Source organism: Malaclemys terrapin, chromosome 7, assembly GCF_027887155.1.
Source record: "Malaclemys terrapin pileata isolate rMalTer1 chromosome 7, rMalTer1.hap1, whole genome shotgun sequence".
Taxonomy (NCBI): Eukaryota; Metazoa; Chordata; order Testudines; family Emydidae; genus Malaclemys; species Malaclemys terrapin.
Window position 1 is genome coordinate 75,495,955 of NC_071511.1, and position 20,390 is coordinate 75,516,344.

Sequence of the window (20,390 nt, forward strand, 5' to 3'; positions counted from 1 at the left end):
GGGAGAGGCCATGAACTTACTAGGAGCATTCAGATACCTCCAGGAAAGCATCTCATATCTGAGAATTTTTCTTGGGTGTTTCTGTTCCAGTATACAGTTCTTTCCATGGTGGCCATGCTGTTGTTTATGCTCCAGTCCTCAACTGTTGGTTGCTTTTTGAATTTCCATTTTTGTAGTACTAGTCTTTTAGAAATTACTAGTGCTGAAAGACTTTCTTCAGCTTCCAATTAACGGCCATTAGGTTTAAAATTACATGTTTAGTTCTTAACACAATTTTTTTATAGGAAAAAAATTAACTCTGCAGTTCAGCTCTGCCCAAAACCTATGTGCATAGGAGCATTCCCATAGCACATGGGTTAAGCTAGCACCTGCAGACTCACAGTGCCAACATTGGTCTCACTTAGCAGCACCTGTTTTGAATAGTCAGAGAGGGGTCCAATGCATCCTCCCTATGATTTTTCTGCTAAGTTAATCTTAAATGGAGGTCCCAGGAGCAGTTCAGGGCACCGGCTAAAATTCATTTCTGTTAGTTAGCAGACAATAATTAGCCTAATTCTTCAACCCATTTCTTTTTTAGGGGATCCGTGTTTAGTTCCAATTTGCTGGCCAAGTGTGTATATAGTGTTGCCAGAGGTCTTGGCAATCTGGGTAATATTTGGAGAAATGAAAGCAGTGCAGGTGGATTGGGGTAGCGAAGGCATCAGGGCCAAATAGGGGAGTTTGCATGCTTAAATTGGATAGATTGCCACTCCTTCTTAGTCTCCAGATTGAACCTCTTTTTTAATATTGTAAAAGGAGGAAATTATCACTTTCAATAAACTGAATGGTGGTCAAAATTCCTTTCCTAATCCAATCTGGCCAAATGATGGGGTTGCCTGCAATACAGCGTTTTGAGTTGCCTCAGATAGAAGCCTTAGTAGGTAGAAGGGAGTGATATTTAAATTTAGTAGACATAGTATGCAGTGCATTGGAAAATGGTAAAGGAGCAATCAATTCTGCTTCCAGTTGGAGCCAATCCAGAGCTGTATGGCATGAGGGGAATGAGCCACTGTGCTGCTTGGCTAAGAATGGTTGCCTGATGTAATATTCTAAAGCTGAGAAATCTAAAACCAGCTGTTTTGATAGACAACTGTTATCTTTGGAAGGAGATTCTGGGTTTGTTACCAGAAACCCCCAAGAAGGACCTGAACATCTTGTCGATTTTGGTAAAATAAAAGGGAAGAATATGGATAGGGAGGGATTCAGAATAAAAAGGATCCCGGGAAAGGCATCCCAACTGAGCATCCTAATCGCAGGCTATAGGCTATTCTGCTCTCAATCTCTCTTACTGAAGCTGTTCCATTTTGTGTATGTGTACTTGAATATTTATTGGGCCAAAGAGGGAGAGGGAGGATGACTCCATAGCCTGGTGGTTAAGGCACTCACCTGGAAGATGTGGATTCAAATATTTTCTCTGCCTGATTCAGAAGAGGAATTTCAATCTACATCTCCTGCCTTAGGTGAGTGCCTTAGCCATCAGGATATAGACTCGTTCTCCCTTTTCCCCTTTGGCCATATGCAGAGAGTTCCTAAGCATCTTCAGCTCCCATTGAGGTAAATAGACTTGATTTTATTTCCAGTGAAGTTTAATGTCAAGATTTTCATTGACTTCACTGCAGGTGGCAGGTACTCAGAATTGCTCAAAATTGGGCTCCTTGAAGTCAGTGAGCCTCTTGCCTGAGCTCTAGAGTAGATCCCTCCCTCCCGCCTTTGAGATTGGTCTAGTTAAAAACTTGGATCTCCCAACGGAGAGTAGAATGCACTATTCTTTGCTTCCTCTAACCTTGTCCAACTTTAAATTTAAACGGGGTGCTGTAATCTTTAAAGATGTATCAATAAATCCATTAATTAGAATTCTAGGCACTGGCAGCTGAAAGGAATGAAAGAGAACACAGAACTGGAAAATATTGTAACAACCATATAAATGTTGACCTCAAGAAGTCATCAAGTCCAGCCCCCTGTGTTGAGGCAGCACCTAGTAAACTTAGACCAGGTCTGGCAGGTGTTTGTCCAACCTGTTTTTAAAAACTTCCAATGATGGGGATTCCACAACCACCCTTGAAAGCCTATTCCAGAACTTAACTACCTTTATAATTAGAAAGTTTTCCTCATATCTAACCTAAATCTCCCTTATTGCAGATTAAGTCCATTGCTTCTTGTCCTACCTTCAGTGGAGATGGAGAACAATTGACCACAGTCCTCTTTATAACATATTTGAAGACTCTTATTATGTCCTCCCTCAGTCGTCTTCTTTTCTCTAGACTAAACATGCCCAGTTGTTTTACCCTTTCCTCATAGGTCAGCTTTTCTAAACTTTGTATCATTTTTGTAGATATCCTCTAGACTCTTTCCAGTTTGTCCACAGTTTTCCTTAAATGTGGTGCCTAGAACTGGACAAAGTACTCCGGCTGAGGCCTCATCAGTGCTGAGTAGAACAGGACAGTTACTTCCATGTCTTAGATATGACACTTCTGTTAATACCCCTCTGAATGACATTAGCTTTTTTCACAACTGCATCACATTGTTGACTCTTATTCTATCTGAGATCCACTATAATGCCTAGATTATTTTCAGCAGTACTGGTTGTTTTGAATTTTAATCCTGTCCTCCAAAGTGCTTGCAACTCCCCTGTGGGACCCAACTGGATACACCTTCGTTTGACAGCAAACCATTGATAACTACTCTTTGAGTGTGGCCTTTCAGCCAATTGTGCATCCGCCTTATAGTAATTTAGTCTAGACTGCATTTCCCTAGTTTGCTTATGAGAATGTCATATGGGGCTGTATCAAAATTTTTACTAAAATCAAAATCTATCATGTCTACTGCTTTTCCCCTATCCGCTAGGCTAGTAACCCTCTTAAATAAAGAAATTAGGTTGGTTTGGCATGATTTGTTCTTGACAAAACACGTTTAACTTAGGCAAAACCAAACAAACACACGAACACCTCTCCTCCCTGCTTAAATAGCAGAGGTAATAGCATGCCTTAATTTGACAAGGAATATGAGAGTAAACATAACAAATCTTATTAGCAAGGCTAAGTTGAATCATGGCTATATTCTTTCCAAAGAAGTGGAAACAGGATCTATTACTGTTTGTAAAAAGAAGAACAGGAGTACTTGTGGCACCTTAGAGACTAACAAATTTATTAGAGCATAAGCTTTCGTGGACTACAGCCCACTTCTTCGGATGCAGACTAACACGGCTGTTACTCTGAAACTTGTCATTACTGTTTGTGTTTCCACTTAAGGCAGAGGATTTGTTGGTTAATTACAACACCTAAAACCAATCACCGTTCATTTAAATTAATTTGAACAAAATTTAAAGTATGGGCACATTGGTAAATTACAGGCAATGTCTTTCAATTTGCATCTTAGAATTAGTCATGCCTCCTGAAAGTGTTTTTTGTCCTGATTCCAACATCCCCCTCTTATGGTCACCTCTGTTGTATCACCTCTTTTTGTTGCTCTGTCAAATTTCACATGCTAAGTAAGGTTGGACCTCTTCAGTGCTTGGATGGGAGATGAAGATAAATTAAAGCAATGACTTCAATGATTCAGAAAGTGGCATCCCAAGTCATTGTTCCATTATGGTTTTGTGGAGGGAAATGTTTTGCTGCAAGTGGTACCTTTTGGGATTAGAACTATAACCTAGCCACTAATTATCATAAAGATTCTATAGTACCTTTCACAAGAGTAGAAGTCTGTAAAATCAATTAACTCTGTGAGTTGGCTCAATCTGTGCAGCTTGGCAATTAAAATTTAAAATAAAATGAGTGAGTTACAAACTCCAGATTTGGCTTACATTCATAAAAAGCTCTCTAAGTTTCAGGAGAACCCTTTCAATTTTCATAGAGTCCATGGAGGAATTTATGGTTTCATTAAACTCTTGTAGGTGTACCAGGATTTGACAGAAAAAGAGAGGAAACATATTGTTTTTTGAAGACTTACATTTTTGGGTACATCCGAAGGATGTGAACTTAAATAGAAAATTATCAACCACTCCCTTCACATATCAAATAATTGCGCTGGCCAAATTCTAGTTTTTCTTGTGAACTGTATCGTCTAAATGTGGGAAGCGTGTATCTGCTTTGTGGGCACCTATGTGAGGTGGTTCAATGTGGCTACTATTAGTGAGTTGTATGCTCTAGCATGAAGTATTTGTGTTCCTTCTTGTCTGTTTTCTTTAAACTGAATGAGTTCAGATTGAAAGTCCACGTTGCTCTTTTTGCAGGGGGGAGGGGGAGGAAGGTAAAGGTGAAATTATGTTCAGGAGTTATCCTTCCACTTTCCACTGGTTACTGTTTTCTTCACTTCCTGCCCTCAGCACTGGGGACAGTTGGGAACTATTAAACAGTGGCCAGACTTTACTCTAGAATAATATGGCTGAATCTCTACCAGGAGTGAAATGAATCCTGTACCTGTAATACTTTGGAACCTTTTTGGGATGGAAGGTATGATTATCTATATTCTCATAGCCCCTCAGTCATCAGGGCCTTCTTGTGCTACATGCTGTACAGACGAATAATAGACAGTCTCAGTGAGTTGACCATCTAGGTGTTGGACAGGATGTCAAATATGGTAGGGACTGGTTGAAAGGAGTAGGTAACAACAAAATGAAGAGACTTTAACAGAAAACAGAAGTCACAATTCTATACCACTAAGTAACTGGCAAAGGAAAATGATCCAGGACAATGCATTAGAGGGACACCTCTTTCCAGAGTTGATGCTTTCCCTGAGGACGGCTGAGCACCTGCAACTCCTGTTGAAATTGATGATCAGAATCAGACCCCCAGTGAAAGAAATAACCCACTCCAGTTTTATGATGATACGAATACACTGTGACATAGTGGGGGGAAAAAAGAATTGTTCACAATTCATTACTGCATTAAAAGAACAGTTTATGTTCGCGGGAAACTAAACTGTGAAAATGGGGACTTTCTGATAAGATTATTAAATACAGAAGTCAATGACAATCACACTTATTAGTTTTGATACTCTGTAGCATTCACCTTCATTATCATCTCCTTGTTTTAATAGCTAATATTTGAGAACAGGATAGTCATGTGTCATCAAGGTATTCACAAATTATACTCAATAGAATTAGCACTTAGAGCAGATGGGTCTTGCTCATAAGATATTTATACTTTAAGAAATACAATTTTTTTTCTTCCTGTTGTTTTTTTTGGTAAGGACTTAAGATACCAATAGGAATTGTCACCATTTTGCCTGTGGCAGTTTTACATCTGATATGTGAGCTTTTCTCAAGAGACCCATTCTCTTTCAGAGATCAAAGAACAAATCCACTTCTATCACATTTGTGGGTCATTGAAATATATCATTTCATGTCTGTTGTGCTTAGGAAGTGTCCTGTATATTTGAATAGCTGATCAAAATCAATTATGTGCAAAAGGTAAATTGCTTTTAAATAGATTAGATTCAGAAGATACACTATACGGTACATCTATCTTCTATCTAATATGCCTCTTGATGTTTAATGACTCCCGTATTCCTAACCAAAGAATGCTTTAATATTACATGTTGTAGCATTCTTGGTGCTGAATTGCAGCTCCTGAACGGTCAGAAATCCTATACATTGAAAAGAAACCAACAGATGGCATTTTATAAATCCCACACTTCATTGTCCTACAAATAGAGATTATCAAGTGCATAATGAACACACTGTAGGAATAATATTCTTTGACTGCTAGTTACATCTATTAATCATAAGTAGGCAAGTAATACCTTTTTTCCCCTCTTACTGGTAATTCTGTTTGTAACATACACAGTATTATTACAGAACTGTGTTCCTTTGTGACTTCACATCTAAGTTGGACACCAAGAATGCAAATAGCACCTACATTTTTGCCTTCTGATGATTATGTTCCTATAATGTATGGATACTGGAATTATGATTATATTGTTTCTCACTATGATTTGACATGAAGGATGAATTTCAAGCAGCTGGAAAGCCATGCTTTCTTTTTCTAGAAAGGAGGGTGGTAACTGGCAATCAAGTTTAACATAGGTCTTGGTTGAAATGCAGTGAAAGAGATTGCTTTTAAAATAATAATGCCAGGTAGATAGAGATTGCTTATGGATGGTGTAACCACCAGCTGTGCAGTAGAAATGTCAAAGGATTGATATGGGAATACTTGGAATATAGAAATACCAATCTAAAAGGGTGTTAAGATATAAAATGTGTACGTATTATGTTGTAGCTTTAGGAGAATTATCTTATATTCTGTCATTATCAGGTACTTTGGTATAAAGCTACTCTACCTTCCTTCACTATATTTAACTATATTAAAATTATTTATAGTTTCTAGTAAGGTGAGAGTAACATGCTTTTTTAGTCAGGTAAGATGTAATTGACTAAGCCATCCTGTTAAAAGGCAATAGAATGGCAGGTCAAAAGTGTGCTTGTGAGCATAGAAGTGAGGTAAAAATGGTTCCTCCTCTCCCTTCACTCAGTACATCGCCTCCCTCTGCATTCAGAGTACTGTCTGCTTACATCAGGCTCTGTGCAGGCTACATGTAAATACTTCAGGTTTGCGCACTCAGCAATTCTTGTTGATTCCTTGGCAAGGAATCATCCCCCAAAATAAGCAGATAACCTGAGACCCACACAGAGCTTTTTGGGAACTCAAGGGTTGCATTGTTGCTACTTGATGAGGTGGTACTTATTTTGAAAGCTGCCATTTTGTACTCCAGAAATATATATTGTGATAGACCCAGGCCAGTTGGGAACAGCAGAGTAGTCGAAGGCAGATCTACTGGCCAGTGGATAAGCAGTTTTCCGTTCCCTGACTGACCAGAGCAGGGGCTGCTCCAGGCTAATGAGAACACCTGACTCCAGTTAACCTGCTAAGAGTCAGGTGAGGCTGTTAAGCACCTGACTCTAATTAAGGCCCCTCTGATGCTATAAAAGGGCTCACTCCAGTCAGGCCAAAGAGAGCCAGAGGAGAGGAAGTGCGGCTGAAGGGCTGGGTAATGAAGACACCCTGAAACCACTGGAAAGGGAGCCCTAAGGTAAGAGTGAAGAAAGCAGGGGAGCTGTGGGGATGTGGCCCAGGGAAATGTAGCAACTCTGGCGGTGAAAGGTTGGCTGCCAATAGCTGCTGCCATTAGGGTCCCTGGGCCGGAACCCGGTGTAGAGGGCGGGCCCGGGTTCCCCCCAACCCGCCACTACAGAAACACCTCCTGGGAAGAGAAGACAGGTCCCTGTCAGAACAGGAGACTCAACTGTTCTTGAATAAGCCTGTAGGGACAACAGAGACTGTGGGAGTTCTCTCACCAACCTCCTTGCTGGCTTATGATGAAAAGGTCTCAGTAGACTGTAACCCTGGCCCTAGAGAGAGAAGGGCTACATGGAGGGTTGCAGTGAGCCTCTGAGGCTAGCATAAACCGCCTGGAAGCGCGGGACCCACGGGGACAAGGTTGGAGCTCTGCCACAATATACAATAACATTTAACTTTAAGCCTATATTATTTAAGAGACACAAGGAGACCCTTCAGATTGTGAACCTAATGCAAAGCAGTGCAGTGATGTCTGCCTCAGTCTGCAGATAGCTTGAAACCAATCCCAGTGCACAGGGACGGCTCTATGTTTTTTTGCTGCCCCAAGCACAGCAGGCAGGTGGCTTTTGGCGGCATGCCTGCGGGCGGTCTGCTGGTCACACGGATTTGGTGGCATGCCTGCGGCAGGTCCGCCGGTGCCGCGCCATTGGCATCCCCGCTGCCAAATTGCCACCGAAGCCGGGGGACCGGCGGACCTCCCACAGGTATGCCGTCAAAAGCCGCCTGCCTGCCGCCTTCACAGCAATTGGCAGGCTGCCCCCCGCAGCTTCCCGCCCCAGGCATGCGCTAGCTGCGTTGGTGCCTGGAGCCGCCCCTGCCGGTGCATGACCTAACATATGCATTCTGAAATGCTGTTCTACAAGATGTGGCCATGGGGATGCAGGAGGAATGGCGTTCAAGCAATTGACCCTGTTCAGAGCAGAGACTTTAGATAAAGGGTGTAATCCCAAAGGCTATTCAGTTTCAGATGTGTCAAGACATATCAAATACATGGCCTGAATCAGTTGCTTTCCATTGGTTAGGTCAGGTCCCTAGCACCCATAATTAATCTTATGACTCTTTTTTTTATATTGGGAGTAAGTGGAGAGTTTTAAAAAAAAGCCAAATCATAATCAGCATTATTAGAATATAGCTGTAAACTGACTCTGAGTACAGTGTGAACACGGTATTGTACGCTTCTGTTTTCTGTGAGAGATGAGCAAACTGCCTCATTTGTATCAATGGGGTGTTAACGCTGAAGCTTAATGACAATTTAATTGCTAGCTATTTCACTGCTAGACAAAGCACCTGATGGATGATCATATTATGAGGCTCTGCACAGACTACCAGGAGTGGCATATTGAGTGGATAGAGGGGAACTTATGGGTGGAATCTTTGAGAATTCCACTTCTACTTTCCTTCCCAGCTGAGCCCCTGCTGGCAGCCTCTGGAGTATGTCTCTCCTCTGGGAGCTATGCAGCCAGGGGCTTTCTCAGATTGTTTGGGTCCTCTGGAAGCTAACACCGGGTAGGGATTCCACATTATAGATGGGAAGGAGGTTCAGCATTAACTTAACCACACAAGTCCAATAGTGTTGGTGGAAGAAGGGAAACAATGCCCAGCCATGGATTCTGACTATACATTTTCCCAAAGAGGTGTCCACGGGGAGGAGGAGGAATGAGCCCACAAAAGCAACACTGTTTTCAGCCTATACCCCTGCTTGGATCTGCTGGGGTCTTTTTAAACCTCTGTCTGTGGAGACGATAATCAAGCTCCAAAGGAAGGGTTGTCCTTTAAGCTTCTGTTGTCTTTATGGAGCAAACATGACTATTGGACAGGAAGCTGAATTCCATTCTGTCTTATGCATCATCAAAAGAATTGTTAGTATGGTTCCAGTTGTAGTGTCAAATTCTGTCACCAGTTACACCAGTGCAGCCCCACTGGAGCCATCCAAATCTTATTACTGATGACGCAGGGGAGAGCGCACACAACTTGAATTTCAGCTAGCAGGGTGAGTTTGTCTGGGGGTAGTTTTTTAAAAAAAGGGAGGTTTTACTTGCAAATTTGATAATATAGCTTTATGTTACAATTGGGTGAAAACAAAACTGGAAAGGCATTTGGATGCTAAATCTACTGAGCCAAAATAATTCTTGACTTTTAGATAAGTCAAATGGACTTACATGGGGGATGAATGTATTTCATATGTATCTATTGGTGTAAGGGATCTTCTTTTCCTCCCTAAGTGATAACTTGTTTGCTGTATGTTAGGGAAAATCATTGTTCCAGTGGTATACCCATTGCACCTATAGAATAATGCTTGTAAATATTATGAATCTTTTTAAATAATAAAGATAATTTTTAAATAAACTATAGAAATCATATGGTTTACCCATGATGGCAGATAACTAAAGCTTTGTCTCCTGCACTTCCAAATCTGAAATCTACATTTATAAATATTTAAGTTTACATATTCTGAGGTCTGAATGCCAAAGCCCAGTAAAATGTGATGGAGATTATCAATAAAAAAACTTTTACAATGAAGGCAAGAGGGGAAGCCATGGATTTTTTTCCAGTATCTCTGGCTGCCAGATATCACGGAAGGAGAAGCAGATGCATACACTCATCTTGACCTCAAGGCAGGAAACATGACCATTTTGTTATAAGAAATGAGAAGCAATCACTGCACCACTATTAGGCAAATTTCCAGGATCAACTCAAGCTGGAGACATTTAATAGAAGAATTGCTCTAGTGCAGACCTGAGTGAGTGATTTAGAGGGCCAGGATGCAGCATCCTTGCTGAAGACTGAGGATCAAAAAATATGTTAGCTAACAAAGATGTGGAGAATCAAAGCAGATGCTTGAGTCTTCAAGGTTAAATGGTAGCTTTTGAAGGACTCAATGCATTTGAAGGACTGGTCAGCAGTGTATTACAGAAAGACCTTAACCCCTTAGTCTGCATTCAGTTGCGTACATGCTTGCATGGTTTGACAAAAAAGAGAGAAGACCCTACAATCAGAATGAAAGGCCTCAGATTTTGAGACAAGAAAGGAGTAGCTAGAACAATGGGCAGCCTGGACTATAATGGAAAGTGACTCTTCTTTTCTCATATCATGGTACAGATGGAATTCTCCTCAGCTCACTATAGAGATAATCTACTAAAATGAGAAATCATTGCCATGATTTGGTATCTCATTTGGGACCAAACTGACATTGGTACACACATGACTTTTGTAAGATGACCTCCAATCATCAAGAAAAGGGACTGTTGGATCATTCTTTTAACATATTGCCGGACTTAGTTAATGGACCACTTAATTGTGCTCCAACTTTGGGTATGGAAAAACAAATGTAGAGGGGAAAAAAATGTGCTGATGTGAAGGACCTGGCATTGGGAAAACAACGGAGTGTGTCGACTGGGTTATAGAGGCTCTGTTTATGAGCTGTTGGAATGGACCAGGAAGCATGGTTTTGTAGAGACTTGTATTGTGAGCTACACAATGGAATAAAGGATTTCTGATATGCTATGAGGAAAATATTAGGGACTTGCTTGATAGCTGGCTGTAACACATGACTAGGCAAGGGGTTATTTTGACACATATCATGGGGTGGTGGCTGGTAGTTAGCTTGCACTATATAAAGCTTTCATGCTTTCAGAAGAAAACACCTGCTTGGTCAGTTTGGCAATGACAAGATTAAGTGAGGAATTGCTCTCCAGCATCTGGTGGTGCTGAGATGGGAATCAGACTTGTTTACAGTTCTCACAGGGTGCAGGACTTGGGATGGTCAATGCACTAGAATGGGGATTCCCCCAGGAAATGACATGCTAGCACAGGCCTAATTTGATCTTAGTCTTGTATCGTTATGTTATGTAATGTATGTATGTCGTTATGTAAGGTTCAATCAGCCCTGTAGGCTGTGTCCAATACTCAAGAGGGTGCAGAACTACACTGCTACTGTAAGCTCCAAGATGGACTGTGCCTAAAGCAGGTTCAGTGTCTCCAAGAGGCCTTTGATGTTCAGGGGAATCATGCCCACTCTTGTTTACAGTGCGCTGCACCCTATGCTCCTTGCTGTGGCCATCCAGCTGAGCTGGCCTGTGTAATAGCTGTGGTGGGGACAGGGCCAGCTCTGGCTTTTTTGCTGCCCAAGGCAAAAAGCCTCTCACCCACCCCTGGCGGGGAGCGCAGCAGGGGAGGGCGCCGAGCCCGGCCGCGGGCCTGCTCTCCCCGACCGGCCGGAGCGCGGGGGGGAGGGTGGTGAGCCCGCTACAGCTCCGCTCTCTCCGGCGGCCAGAGCGCCGGGAGGAGGGTGGAGAGCCCGGCCGGGGCCTCGCTCTCCCAGCCCGGCCGGAGTGCTGCGGGAGGGCAGCGAGCCCAGTCGCGGCCCCGCTCTCGGGCCGGAGCGCCGCTCCGCCCCCTCCAGGTTCCGCCCCAAGCACATGCTTGGTGGGCTGGTGCCTGGAGCCGGCCCTGGGTGGGGATATGACTGCAGCCTTGCTTGTCTCTTTGGGATGATCAGCATTTGTCTGGAGGAACAGCCTGTAAGCTCAGGTGAGAGAGAGGTCTGCAATTGTGGCTGGCCAGTGTGTAAAAAGTGAAGGGAAGGGAATGTTCCTTGCTTCCCAGCTCAGGGATCAGCCACAATCTGGCCCAAAGAATGAAGGGCTGACTCCAGACAGAGCCCTGGGAACTTCAGGAATTGGTTTAATATTCAATCTGCATATTCCTAAAAAGTCAGTGTCTGTTTTTTAATGACTTTGTCGCACAAACATATGTCACTGGTTTGTTTCTTTGGGCTCTGACCTTGGGTGAGCTGCTCCTTTGAAGGGAGCCTGCATCAGCTAAATGTGAGTGTGCCCAGTCCTAAGTGGTGAAGTTGAAATTCTGAGAATGCAAATCAGTTTTGGAATGTAAAACAGAAATGGTTTATAAGGGGTAAGTCCATTAGAAGTGTAAGTGATTAATAAGAATCCTCACTTAGAGGTAGCACTCCAAACAGGGCTTGAAATGGAATCTAAATTTATTGTAACGTATTACCATAAAGGTCGCTGTGTACTTGAGGTATTCATGTTCTTGGTGCTTATAGCTTATAAGTTTTGAGAATGAAAATAGTTGTGTGACAGGAAAAGTAGAGACTGATTTTTTTGATGCACTAAATTAAGATGCATAGGGTTCAGGGGAAGGTGAAGGGAATCATGCTGAGTAAAGTAAATATAGGGCCCAATTCTTCCTCCCTGTATGCAGGGGAGCAAAAATGGTCAAAGGTACAGAGGAGCAGCTCACAAAAGCCATTTGCTCCTCAGCTCAGTCAGGTGTCTGTGGAAAGGGTGGGCACAAGGCAGGGTTGGGAACTTGAAGTAGGTTTCAATTCCACAGCTGCATAAGCAGAATTCTATTTGGAGTTGATGCTATCAGGAATGGCATTAGTTTCTATTCCATGTCTCCTCACTCTTGAAGAGGGGAGTACCACAAGGGTAACTTAATGGCAGCATGGCTTTAAAGGAGGACCCGATGTCAGAGAAAAGCTCAGCATTGCTGTAGAACTATCCTTTCCATTGACTTAAAGCTTCCTTTCCCCACAGACTTTGAAGGTTGCATGAAAAGCTGCTAACGCCTACATAGGAGTAAACTAGGAAATTTCCATCAACGTGGAAGCCAGGTGAGTACACTATAGCTAAAGCACAAGCCACAGGGAATCACCAGGGGGCTGAAAGTAAAGGAAAGAATTTAAATTTTTTTGGAATGGAGGTAGCATGACATTTAATGAGGCTGGTCAAATAAGGGGAACTTTATTATGATGGCAATAAAGCTGAGGGACCCTAGAATAACTAACTGTTGTAATAGTTTTATAGTTTAAAATACAGTATTTAGAGATCAGTTTGAAAATTTGCTTTTTTATTTTTTTGTCTCTAATGTAGTTAATGGGAGCTGTGCCTTTAGAACAGGTTAGGTTTTGCAAGAGTCAGGGCAAAACGTGATAGATCTTGCTTGTGCTTCCAGAAAGTGGAAGACCTGTTTGCATATGCTCTAAAAGGTCAGAACTCAATTTAATAAACTTACCTCATAACAAAACAAGCCTGTTTCCTGAGGGTGTAACACCTAGCATCCAAGAGCTTAGTAAAGCAAAAGAAAGTGGTTTCTATAATGAAAGAAAGAAGAGCATGCTGCCTGCAACCATTTCTCCTCCCCAAGAACTTGTCAACTTCTAAATTAGCGATGAGAGTGAATTTAACATGTTTGTATCAGAAAGTGACAATTGGCCTTCTAGACTAAACATTGGCACACTGTAATGTACATGGCTAGTAAATGTGGAATATGGGAGTACCTGCTCTCCCTTTTGCAGCCTGCCCTGACATTGGCATTTTCAGTGAGGTTTACCCTAGGCACCCCGGGGTCACAAATACTATGGTTAAAGCCCCACAGCCTCCCATTGAGGTGGGCAAGTACTATCTCCATTTACACACTGGGTAAATGAAGCAATTCAGTGACTTGTGCCAGTCAGTGTAGGCACGCTGCCTATTGCATTGACTTGTCAAACTCTGCTCCAGAGTTAAGGTTTATGAACCACATGGTTTTTATTTTAAAAGTTTACACAGTGAGTCCCAGAGCCTTGAAGTACAACCTGTTTTTGATTATAGTGTATTTTACCTCCTGTTCCATTTCCACCCATCCTGTTACCCCAGGTTCACTTAAGTTTTGCTGGGCCTCTGAGTCGGCTTACCTCGGGCCTCTTATACCTTCTCTCCAAGAGTAGGTGGATTTGACTATGTTGTTTGTGGAGTAGTACCTCTAGCTCCACTTCCAGATGCTACCCAAAATACAGTAAATAGGAGGTGAATGGGCATCAGTCCCCAAGGGACGTGTAATCAAGAATTCTCAGGCACAGCACACCACAGCTGGATAAACCCTACAAACAATAAGTCTGAATAGTCTTTTGAATTTTTAAATGGACTTGCTTCTTTAGGGGTGTGTGTGAGCATGTGTTCACTATGGATATTCTAAGGCAATGGTATCCAATCAGGGGCCTGTGTAGAGACAGATGGTCATATGGTGCAGTTCTCCTCTTGTGTCTACTTGCTAAGCTGTAGTAAGACAACTGAAAAGTCATTTAAATACTTTTACATTTCCATGTTAAAGGATGAGGTTATATGATCATGAATGGGAAAGGAGACAGCAAGACAGTCTGAATATTAAATACTCGCACCCACAGTAAGTACTCACAAATGAGTGCAGTCCAAGAACTATTTGTTCAAAATTATTAAAATAATTTCAACAGCAAGTAATCTGAGAAAATTGTGAGAAAAAGAGGCTAAATTTATGTATTATTGTCTACTAATTATTGGCCCAGCTCTCTGCCACCTCCAGGCCTAGCTTCCCTCCAGCCTTGGGACACTTCACTCTGTGAGGCAGTTAAAGGTCCTTTGTGTTTTAGTTTGTCCTTGAATTAGGATCCAAACACAAGATTCATGCAACAGCCTATCCCGTTAGTCAAAGTGAAACAATGACTGAGGTGGGAATAGAGGTCTGGAGCCTGGCTTCCCTGCTATATCAGCTAAAGATTACACTTCCCTTTAAGGAAACTCCATTTTCCAATCTTGTATTTAATAAATATTATGAAAGTTTAGCATATGGTTCAGCTTGATATTTTTTTTCTTGGAGACAGAAGTACAATAACCCAAGTCTAAAATAAGTTTTGGAGTCAGGAATACAATATGAGTCAAGCTGATGTTTCTATTCTCAAACCTTCACTTCATCTGTTTTTGGAACCAATGGCATGAATGCTGAACTTGATGAAGGGCAGTCTTATACAGAAGAAAACAAAAATCTTCGGGGGTATATTCTTATCTCACTCCACATGGTGACTGCCATTAATGTTAGTAGAATTACATGTGGGCCTGGAAAGGCAAATATCTTGTTTGTACAACGTCTGCAAAGTAGGTGCTGCAAAAACTTACTAACAGAGAAGACTACACAACATGGCACTACCAGTCCAAAGAGAGACCTTGTCAGATTGAAGAATTGGTCCATTGTAGTAGTCAGTAAAGACAATATATTTTGATTTGATGGTAGGAATGGATCAGATTTTCCTGAAGTGGAGGTAAAACTACTTTACCCTTCTGTATGCTTTGGAGGTAAAACTATTTTACCCTTCTGAATGCTTGTGAAGCTTTCAAAGGACTTTGTGTTACCACCACCACTGTGTGGTAGTATATCCAGTTTATAAGTGTGCAAACTGAGTAGCAAGGTTGGGACTTGCCTATGGTCTCAGGATAAATCAGTGTAAATCAGAATGAATGAATGAATAAATAAACCAAAATAAATGCAGGAGCACTACTAGTGGCCTGCTGTTTGCCTTTAGACAGCACAGCCACCCCATAATTTAGATCAATCTTAAAGTAATAACTGTTTTTAAAAATAAACGCACAGAAACTGATTTGAACACTATGATTTTTAAAGTGGATGGTGTCCCTTCTATAGGAGGAAAATATTTGTGATGAAGTGTCTATATGAAATATTGTAAGTGTCAAAAATAACATGTTCTCCCTTAAGTAGAAACAACGGTTCCATGTGAAGTTGGTTGATATAAATTAGAGCTCAGAGAACAAACATTTTTGGGTTTTTTTTGGTTTAGTGTCATTTTGTTAATGTGTTTTGTCCATAAAAAATTAAATCTACCAAAATTTCAAAACATCAATTTGATACGAACTGAAAGGTTTGTTTTAAAAAATGTCAAAAGGAAATGTTTGACTTTTCCTCATTTTCTTTTGGCCAAAACCATTGACCAAATAAACACACATTTGCAAATAGTTTTGGTCAACCCCAAACTGCATGTTTTTGTGGGGAATAAGCTATTAGTTTGAAAATATCCTCCTTTCTCTAGTATAAACCTCTGCCTGTTCTGGAGTTATGAATATGCAATAAAGAATGACTTCTCTCTTTGTTTGCCCCATCTGTTTGGACTCCAGGCAGGGCCAGCACTTCCATTTAGGTGGCCTAGGCGGTTGCCTAGGGCACCAGGATTGGGGGGGGGGACATTTTGCCGCCCTCGGTGGCAATTCGGCGTTGGGGGATCCTTCCGCGCTCCGGGTCTTCAGCGGCAATTCTGCGGCGGGTCCTTCACTAGATCCGGGACCCGCCACCGAAGTGCCCGAAGACCGGGAGCGCGGAAGGATCCCTGCCTAGGGCGCCAAAAACCCTGGCGCTGCTCCTGACTCCAGGGACTGTGGGTACTCTGTGCATCTGGTAATCAGGCTGCTCATTTAGGGTGTAATCCAAAACCCATTGAAAGCAGTGAGATTCTGTCTATTAACTTGAAAGGGATTCGGATCAAGTTCTTCAGCACTTAAATATGGAGTTAGTTACCTAACTTGAGGCACCTACGTTGTTGTTTTTTTTTTAAAGAGGTTTAAACACTTTTAAATACTAGATGGTGTGATTATGACAGATGAGAGCAGAGATTTCAGCACTTTTAAATGTTTGTGAGTGATCGTTCCGCTTGATAAAATTCTGAATATCCTGGGGAGGGGGAAACAGAGGAATTTATATATATTTTTTCCTTTTCAAAAACTTGAATGCAATGGGCTTAATTCAGAAAACATTTTAATATAAAAATAAAATATTTTCATTTTTTAGTTTTTGATCCTCATGTATATCTCTGGATTAAAAATGGCAACTGTACCCTTCTCCCACCACACTCTTCCCACATCCCCTACCCCCATAACAGTTCAAAACCCAGGCATTCAAAAATAGATATTTGCAGTAGAACATTGATTTTTAAGGATTTTCCAATCAGAGACCAGAAACATGCCATGTAGGTTCTCTGTCCAAATAAAACAATAAAAATCAATATGCTGAAGTGAAGGCAGAAGTTCTATCCAGTAATATTAATGTGCCTAAGGAAATGACAGATGATTCTTTGGCTGCCTGTCCACATGCAAAACAAGGATAACCCGACTATGCTAATACATGGCTGGCCTTTAACCTTTTGGACAGATCAACACGCAGTGCCATTAATGGTATTATATGAGCAAAAAAGACAGCAATATCAGGGTTGTAATTTATGACCTGGCAGGCATCAGTCTGCAGATAAGGGCTATACTTGCTGTAGCTCTGCATAAAACATACTATCAATTTTGATGATTTAATGACAATTAAATAAAGGCTATCAAATGTATTCTGTAGAAAGCTTTGCAAAACACCATATAGACATTTATAGGAAACAGTTGTGAATAACCATGCTCCTTTTCAGTTTCTTCTGAATCTAAGTGTTTCTAAAACACAAATGCCTAGATGGAGATTAAATATACCACATAAAGCCATATTCTTCCTTGGACTAAATTAAGCATCTATTTATGCTCCTAGAAAAATGTGGGAGGCTGGAAAAGCCTGCATGAGAGGGCCTGTTGTAAAGAAGTCTGCTTCAAAAACATAAATGTAGTTGGGAATTGGTCCTGCTTTGAGCAGGGGGTTGGACCAGATGACCTCCTGAGGTCCCTTTCAACCCTGATATTCTATGATAAATAAATAAAATAAACAGGGCATCAAATGGCACAGCTTAAGGTGAGGGGGAACAAAAAATACTTCCGAGCATGATGCAACAAATATTGAACTGATGGAATTAACCAAACATAACATGAATTAAATCAAATACATGCTAAAGGCAAGTATGCATTCTGTTGAATCAAACCCGTTAGAAATCTGGAAATAAGGTAGGCAAACTGCTATCATGTTAAAAGACATCATCTCGAGCAGCATAGCGTCTGGTTAACAAACTTTCATTTTGTTAGTAGACACATAACAAATTTAATCAAGAACATCAAGCATTCTATGAAAAATCTGATTCAGAAGCCCCTCCTCACAGAGAAAATCCAGTCCATTATTCTTCCTGCAAGATTTATTTTGCTATGCTAACAACCCTGGAAAAAGAAAAGTGGGGTTCACCAAAATAAAGGACCCTGCAATAAAGCAATTTAAAATCAGGGTAATCAGCAAAGGAGGAGGTGGAGCTAAAAAAATTCCAGGAATCCTGTCCATCAAACTTAAGTCTATATAATGGGATTGGGGTTTCTGCAGTACTGTCCCTACCTAGGAATAAAGCTTTTACTGGAAAACCCAATAAAATTCTAATTTGCAAAGTAATTAAAAGCCTGCTTTCTGTTTGCAAAAATAAATTAAAATTCAGTAAACAGAATAATCTTGATTTATTTTTTTTTAATTCGCACACACCAAGGAGGATTTATACTTCCTAGAACAAGCAGCTAATACATTGGGATACTTGCTTCACATTATAGGAAACTCAAGAGGAGCTAGTAGTAGCAATTCCTATCTCTTTTGATGGGGCAGAGTGGGATAAAAAATATAAACTTTTTATGGGTCAGATCCTGAGGACCCAGTCACAGCTCCGAAGCCTAGCCGTGGTCTGTGCCTCCATTGTGGGAGGCAAATTCCAAAGGACAGCCACCACTGCTAACTCCCACTCCCCCCAATAGTTTTGGGGCTACTCTACAGCTGATCTGCCCTTTTCCTTGAGCTAGAATTCCTGACTCTGCCCCCTTCCATATGTTGGAATGGAATTGCCAGGGCATGTCATTGGGGAAGATGATGCCCTGCTAGTCGCCCCAGCTAAGTGAGAGCTAAACAGTCAATGAAGGGACTGAGCAGCCCCACCCCACCTCTGCCCAGTATCTGCACCAGAGCTGGCAAATGCTCTATTGGCTAGAAGCACCCCTGATGGCAACTGGGGAAGTGCATGAATGTCCCTGAACAATAGAGTTGAGTGTGTGGGTGAATGGAAGAATGAGCAAATTGGTAAATAAGGTCAAGTGTATGTGGGGGAATTGGTGGGGTGCAGGAATCAGAGGTAACTTGTGGGTGGGAAGACAGCAGTGGGAGTTAGGATGATAAGCGCTAGATTGGGTGGAGGCAGGGGAAGGGCGAGAAAAAGTGAGGACTGGGACAGAGCTGTGAAGGAACAAGAGAGGGATAAATAGTGTATTCTCCCACCCCTGCCCTTTATTTTAAAGTATCGGGGGGTAGCTGTGTTAGTCTGTATCTACAAAAACAAGGAGGAGTCTGGTGGCACCTTAAAGACTAACAGATTTATTTGGGCATAAGCTTTCGTGGGTAAAAACCTCACTTCTTTGGATGCATAGAGTGAAAGTTACAGATGCAGGCATTATATACTGACACGTGGAGAGCAGGGAGTTACTTCGCAAGTGGAGAACCATTTTATTTTAAAAGAGTTGCAGTTATTCATTCTGCAAAGGGGAGGGTAGTGGGAGAGGGAAGAGTTGGTGCATCTCTCTCCCCTTCCCCCCACTTCCCAATCCAATTCCATAATTTCCCCCCAAACACCCCATATTGGACAGCATCCCCGTTTTCACTTGGGAAAATTTGGTTTAGCCACAAGGGGAGGATGGAAGGTAGGGGGAGGAGGAAGAAAAGGTGGAAGCTGCAGCCACCCCATTTACTTTTAGGTGTTAGCTGCCATTTTAGCAAGGGCCTGTTGCAGATCTCTCTTTCATCAACAGCTTTGTGCACACGGTGGAGCATTTTCATCACGCTGACATTGGTAGGCCCCCCCCATGGTATGGGCACCTTGTGCAGTTGCCGCTTTGGCAGCACTATTGGAACTAGCTGTAGAGTCCAGTGATGGCATTTGCTGTGGCAGGAGAGAGAAAGTTCTGAATTCTAGACCTCTGCAACTGGTAAGCCTTTCAGTTCACCTTTCTGAGACGTTCAAGAATTCTAATTCAATGAATTTTGCAGAGCTTTATTCAAACTGTGCTTGTAAAGTAGGCTAGCCCATCAGCATAGATTTCATTTCACATTCATTCTGACAACAGAACTATATACAGCAATATCTTATGATGGGTTAGCTTAAAATCACCAAGGTGGTTTGCAGAGGCAGGTGAACTTTATAATGGTACTCAGCACCACCTCTGTTGCCAAGGTATTGAACTTTGAATAGTGTAGTAGCTACATTACCTATTTCTAATGATACGCTAATCTTCCACTGACACAGAAAATCCAGTGGTGTGCCTTATGTAATATGCAATGGCTCAGCCCCTACACAGTGATGATGGAATATTATGGTGAGTCATAATATTCTTACTATGCAAAATGCCTGCAAATGGATTAGCTTTTTAGTATGTAGTGCTGTGTCTGAACTATGTATAGCCATAGCAAAATGTGAGAGCTCTTCTGATTAGATGATGAATGGCGGAACTGAAATGACCTTCTATTTATATGGGGCCTAAAGAATTCAAATTCTGATGTACATAATTCTAATCTTAT